The following is a 7,130-nucleotide window of genomic DNA, read 5'->3' as shown; positions in this document are numbered from 1 at the left end:
CACGTGTACTTCACGTGGCACAAATAAAGGGACCTGGGATTCCACTTCTTTGGGGACAATGACAAGAACAAGTACCTTTAGAAGGCCCTGAGGGTGTGATGTCCCCATTTTTAAATGCCTTGTGTTCTGATTTTTTTAATATTAAATAGAACCAACAAAGACTATATGATGCTGTGGAATTTCTAAATGATATTCTCATGAGCATCAAAATAACAAAATGAGTATTCTAAGTGTCCTTTTTGGCTCATGGCCTGTTCTTTTTTGTTTGTTTGTTTGTTTTGGGGGTAATTAAGTTTGTCTATTTATTTATTTTTAGAAGCAGTACTGGGGATTAAACCCAAGACTTTGTGCATGCTAAGCATGCGCTCCACCACTGAGCTATACCCCTCCTTACCCCCTGGCCTGTTCTTAAACAATGTCTTCTCCCCATGGTAAGCAACTAGGTTTTAGTGGGGAACACAGTGGACGTCTCTCCAAAATGCCAGGGGACAGGAGTCTTGGGTCCTTGAGTGACCTGGGACTCCATAAATATTCCCTTGCTTTCTTGTTTAGATTAAAGGTGGAAGAAATGTGACCTGCAGTGTGAATCCCTCTGTCTGAGCGCCCCTGTATAGACTGTTAGAATGATTAGAATTCCCTCTCCAGTGTAACCCAGGAAACCTGTATCAGCATAAAAAACATATCAAGCCAAAAGGAGTGAAAATGCAGCTTTTATTTTAACAGCTGAAACAAGAGAGGAGTTTGTTATTCCACATTTCTTTTGCTTTTTCTAAAATGATGGACATGCATAAGCAAGTAGGTATTATGACTTTTTGGCAACAGCCAGCTCCACCCTGGAGCGGCTTAGGTCAGCATCCACAGCCACTTGGACAAATCTACATCACTTCTGTGTAGCCCCAGTTGCCTATTAAGTAAAAAGATCACCACATTTTTGGAGACCTCGGAATTGGGGCATTTTTCCTTCTTCTTCTTGATGGTCACCTTAGGCGAGCTGGGACTGACTTTAGCAGCTTCCTGATCCATGACTGGCTGACGCCACAGACGGCTTCAGGAAGAGAGCACAACCGAGAAGGCCTGAAAAAGATGATGAACCCTATTTCATCCATTGGACCCAGGGATCTCCCCCGGCTGCCACCTCCCCACCACACACACACACTTGTCTCCAGCAGTGGTCATAAGACTGCTTTGGGGCTTCATCTGATGTGAAATGTCAACCTTATTATTTCTTTCATTCTGTCATATACATAGATCTGTGTTAAGAATCTCTATTGTGTGCCATTGACATATTTTCGATTCCTATTCCAACTACTAAAGTGTAAGCCCTCACCAATTTTTATTGACAGATTCATTGACAGTTTTTACTGGCAGATTCACTGATGGACACTTCATGCTCTATGGTAACTGCCTATTCCCTTGGCCATACTCTCTTTTATGTTTGGTAAAGGCAGACCTTCTCTGCCTTGTTACCTGAATCAGTTAAGAATAGTTAGTTAAAGGGAAACCACCACAGGCGTTTCAAGGATGAAAGGATCTAAAACTGGGAACTTGGTGCTGACAAATCTGTTTAAGGCCTAGAGGAGCAAATGCCAAGGACTCCGAGTGTCACTGAGAAATCAGGACAGAGCAGGATCAGACATGTCCTAATCCCCTAAAACTGGAAACTGACCTGAGAATGTGGAATCCAAAATGCTCAGTCCCCCATTCCAAACCTGCCCTAGTCTGCCCCCACCACTCCCAGAGAAAGATTAACTCGGTGTCCATTGTGGCTTCCACATCTCTCAGGATGTCTCCCCACCACACACACCCTCCCCATATCCAAAGCCTGTGCAGTAATTTTTGAAACTGACACAGTGCCAAGGTAGGGGTTGGGGGGCAGGTGCCCACTGTGTTCTCAATTCTTGGCTCAGAAGAGAAATAAGTGGACTTGCTCAAGGACACACAGAGCTGGGATTGGAGCTAAGAAGGCCCGTGTCTAGACCCTGTGCTCACTTCTTTATAGAGCAAGTGGCAGGTTGAGTAAATGACAGTCCTTCTTTTATCTAGTAAGGTTGGGGCTCATCAGGTGGATGAGGGTGACGATGGTACAAATAAGTGTTACATTACCTTCGTATCTCTGGATACTCTACCTCCCAGACCACTTAGGTTCCTCTGACTGTACTGAATAGATGGCAAGGAATGAGAGGGAGAATTCTCTGTCCCCCTGTCTTATACTGAGTGCCAGGGCCTGATTGGTTAGGCCCCAGAAGAGTCATGATGACTCACAATGGCTCTCAGAACTTTACGACCTCCTAGTTTACCTCTGGCTCAGAGCTAAACAGTGAGTGACTGAGAGGTGCTAGAGGAGGGGGCAGATACTACCCATATTTGGGTACCATCTCCATATCTGCTCCCTTAATAGGATACTCAGTTACCTTGTCCTGAGAGAGTTTCCCTGGCTCATTCAAAACCTCTCCATTATATGTGAGGAGTTAACAACATCCATTGTATATTAATAGGTCCACTGGGCAATTTTCAGCAATTTGGCCTCAAGTTCAAAACAGGAACTTAGTCCCAGGTAGAGTTTTCTGCTTTCTGCTCAATTTCTAGATACAGTCTTGGCCACAGCTCTGAAATTACTTTTCTAATGTACCATGCACCTCATAAATGCAGTGTTTCACTGTAGAAATTTTGGTTGTGAGTAGCCAGCCTTCTCATGCCATATATTTTGCAAGTCTCTGATATAGAACAACTGTACAGTTAACATTAATGAGTGATCCAAGTGGGCATTATCTAGCTGTAGCACATGGATCTTCATAAGCTATAAGAGGAATAATGGTGAGGACAGGGCTTTGGTTTGTTTGTTTATTTGTTTCATAGTGCTGTTCTAAGAAACTACCGTGACTATTTCAATGAGCTTTGACATATTCCTACACTAGTGACCCTACTGTGGTCAGTCTCACATGACAGCTGAGGAAATTGAGGCAAGGCAGTCTGGGAGAAGGACTCAGGTCACACACTTCCTTCCTTGAGCAGCCGGGAAGGCTCATCATCCAGGTTTCCCCCCACCCCACATACAACCATGTAAAGATACTAAGATACTGTGTTCAGTGTCTGAAAGAGATTAGAATGAGATAAGAAGTATTATTAGTGTACAGTATTTCATTAGCAAAAGGAAGTGGCAAAACTCTCTTTTTCTTAAGGGATTGCCTTCCTGGAAAAATGAAGGCAAGTAGATCAGGAAAGTTTGGTTGATATAAATTAAACACATAAAAAATAAATAATTTTTACATACTCTTCTAATAATTAGAAAATATAATAGAAAAATGTCCTATTCAGATTGTTCCAAGCATTGTAAACACCTACAAATATAATTAACTTTTTTAAAACATAGGGAAAACATATATAAAATTATTTTTTATGAGCTTCCTGTTTAGACACTAAAATAATATTTTCAAATAACATGTTTTTGGAAGGAAAGACTAATTTTTAAAATGGTATCAATTCTCTAAATTAGTCTATGACTTCAGTGCAATGCCAAACATAAATTGTAACAGGATTTTGATTATGTATGTGGAACTGGAGGACTAGATTATAAATTTACCTTGAAGAGAAAATGTGAAGGCTTAGCCAAGGCGGGGAGCTTGTCATACTGTATATTAAAATTTACTCTATAGGATTAGCAATTGAAATAGGAATTGTTAAATATGTCAATGGAACAAAATAGAGATTCTAGAAATAGTTTCACGTAGTATGTGGGGATCAAAGAAATGATAAAGCTGGCATTTCTAATCAGATGTTACCTCAAGGTCTTATGACCAAATGTATGTATGTGTGTGTGTGTGTGTGTGTGTGTGTGTGTGTGTGTGTGTCTATGCATGAGCACATGCGTGTGTTCGGGAGACAGAAATGCAGAGGGGCTTCTGGGGCCACTTGGTATTTCTCCTACAGGTAATTCTAGATTCCATCAACTTTCACAGGCTTTCTCGGTTGCGCTCTCTTCCTGAAGCTGTCTGTGGCGTCGACCAGTCATGGATCAGGGAGCCATTAAAGTCAATCCCAGCACACCCACGCCCATCATCAGAAGGATAGCAGATATGTACCTGAAACCCACCCTGACCTCCAAAAACACGCTGAGCTTTTTACTCGGTAGGCAACTGGGGAGGCACACAAATGATGAAGACTTGACAAAGTGGCTGTGGACACTGACACAGACAACACCAGGGTGGAGCTGGCCTTTACCTAAAAGTCATGTGACTTACCCACCTACAATCCTCGAGGATTATGAAAAATCCCAGAAAATGGTGTGGATCAACAAATCTTTCCCCTGATGGAACCATTAAAATTGAAGCTACATTATCCCTCCTTTGGTTTGATGTGTTTTTTGTTCCTATGCCGTCTGTACTTCTGACCTTTCTCCATGCTCCCTTTCAAAGGCCACAGACATGTGAACTCTGGCTGCTCACCTGTGGCAAATGTTTACTAACATAGCAGTATCAGAGGAATTTGGAGTCAAGAGGGGCCTTCTTGAGAGAAGCTGGAAAAACCACCGAGTTTACAAGTGGAAAATGTCCTAATTTACTAGAGAGATTAGGACTTCAAGGAGGCCACTTGGAGGTCTTGCGTTGTCTCCCTTGAAGATTAAGGGAGGCAGTGGGAAGAAGTCAGAAGCACAAATAAATTTACAATGGGAGTGACTGGGAGGGGAGGGGCAGTTCTCCATGTAGAGGCTCTGTGTCAGGGAACTACAGGGGCCCAAGGCCCAGAGATGGGGTCTCCAAAGCAGCCATGAAAGACCTCACCGAGAGAGAACATTTAAACAGTCAGACTTAAACAGCTGCTAAACGCCATCCAGATAAGAGATGCCATGACCCTGACCTCTTGTCCCTCCCTTTGCTCAACAGACCCTGGGGAACAAGTGATTGCAAAAGGGGAGGGCAGCAGAGGCTGGCTGAGTCCCGGTGGAAGCATCACGCCATGACTTGCGCTCCTTTCCTCCTGCAGGCTTCAGCCTGGGCCAGGCCTGAGCTGGAAGAGGCTTTGACACCAGAAGAAGATTAGAGTTGTGATCATTAACTTGGGCAGGACATACCAACTACTCAATACTGATGCTGCGGAACACTAAGGTCATCAGAGACATTCTGTTACCTGATAGTGATCAAAAACGTCATGAGGCTGACTCTGGGATTGATGACGGGGAGCAGGGAAGAAAGAACTCAGTAGAATGGATGTGGCTGGGTCATTGGGAGGGGTTAGGGAACAAAATTATTGTTTTTTTAGTGGTAAAATTATCGTTTTATTTTTATCACAGAGATTCAAGAAAACACATCTTTACATAAGAAACTACAACATGAGTTTAATACATTATTTTTACGAGTTGAATACTGTAGTAAAGACGGGCTTCTGCTAATTGAAGTCACACAGAATGAACAGGGCCAGGTTAACATGAACCATGATATGAATCAATGCTTATGGCAGTGGTAACCTTGAATCATGTTCTAACAAAAAAAGAACCGAAGGGTGAAATCCTGTACAAGGCCATTTAACTTAAACAGAATGATCCTGGAAGTTTAGAAGTAATGATCATGAGTAATTAAAAAGCCTTCGCTCGAACCACTTGGCTTTAAATTCAGGAAAATTCATTGTTTAATTGCATTCATGTAAATCAGCATTCTTGGAAATAAGAACACAGTTTAATCTCTCTGCCTTGTAAAACTACAATATGTCTTGGCTACTCAATAGTTAGAAAATAAAAATTTCCATTGGGCTTTGGTCTCCATATATATTTATTTTAGGTAGACAACAATGACTTTTCACCATTTCCTCTCCAATAATTCCATAATTCTCAAAATGTTCACCCAACCTTTTAGTACTGTTAACATTTTCACATTTGTTTGGGGATGTAGCCAGTTGGTTTTCTTCTGATCTTTTCCATTTCTGGATTTCCACATGACCATAATGTTTAAGTACACCAAGAAGAACAGGAAGTTCAAACAGGATACAAACACACCAATACAGAAAATAAGTCCGGTAATGTTTTGAGGAGGATCCAGTGAGAGTCTTCAGTGTCAAAAGGACCATCATGATTATTGAAATAAGAAATACATCTCTAATTCTGGGAAGAAATGTAAAACATGGAAGATATTTCTTACAGAAATGGAAAAGGATTTCAACTGCAGTTCTTCAGAAGCCTTTTCAAATATTGAAAAGGAAGTTGCACGAGCTATAAAAAAATGCCATCATTGTCACAGCTGAGGGCATCAGGAGTTCATCCTTCAGGAGAAGAGGTAGCATACTAAATGTGTCTACACAAGTAAAAACCAAGTAGGCATGAACGGAATTTCACTTAAAACTAAGTAGACTGGTAATGATACCAAGAGAATGAACTTTTCCTGTACCTGAAAAGAAAATTTTTTTAAAAAGGATAGTGCACAGTTAATTAGAGTAAATTTGAATCTTTGGGGAGAGAGCTGAAGTGTTTATTTTACCTGAGGAAGTGGGCTTAAAAATGTAAAATAAAAGCTGATTACAATCTGGATGTGATGTGGCAAAATATCTTGGATCTTCAGAAAGACACAGAAGCTGCACCAAACATTGGGTCCCCTATACTCAAATAATCCAGGATCACCTGGAAAGAGTCTTCTCAGAACTTGGAGGCTTTGTTCCCATTCTGTAAAGAATGGCAGCCAAGCAGAGAAGGAAAAGAGGAAAGGAGCCACAATAGTACAAACTAGCTTAATTAACAAAGCAAATCCCTTTCCTTTGAGGCCCTTTTAAAAACACTTGCCAAATGAAAAGCAAAAAAAAAAAAAAGGTAAGGACTGACAGAGGTCCATCTGTTTATAATTTATGGCTAAACAAAATGCCAGAGCCCTAGCACGCCCCTATCACAAGATACTCCAAGAACACCCCACAAAGCAAAGCCAAGACTCACAGAATTATATTGAAAATGTCCAGTCAATCAGAATAAGGCCTGGATACAGCAATATGCATAATGCACTAGGAATCTTTTTCTTGCCTGAGAATTCTTTCAAACAAAAGCAGTACAAAACCACCACAGGCATGTAAATCAGCCAGCCAGGAATTAACACAGTTGTATACATGAAGAAATTATGTGCCCAACTCTCATACCCAAGTGATGTATAGAGAGCAGT

At 41.3% G+C, this 7,130-nt stretch overlaps 1 pseudogene; it reads right to left on the bottom strand.

Annotated features, from left to right (window-relative positions):
- Nucleotides 1-5,789: 5,789 nt before the first annotated feature.
- LOC140691794 (dolichyl pyrophosphate Man9GlcNAc2 alpha-1,3-glucosyltransferase-like) lies at nucleotides 5,790-6,812 on the bottom strand (annotated as a pseudogene).
- Between the last annotated feature and the right edge of the window lie 318 nt (nucleotides 6,813-7,130).

This window comes from Vicugna pacos, chromosome X (genome assembly GCF_048564905.1).
Source record: "Vicugna pacos chromosome X, VicPac4, whole genome shotgun sequence".
Taxonomy (NCBI): Eukaryota; Metazoa; Chordata; class Mammalia; order Artiodactyla; family Camelidae; genus Vicugna; species Vicugna pacos.
This window is presented reverse-complemented; position numbering and strand designations above follow the sequence as displayed.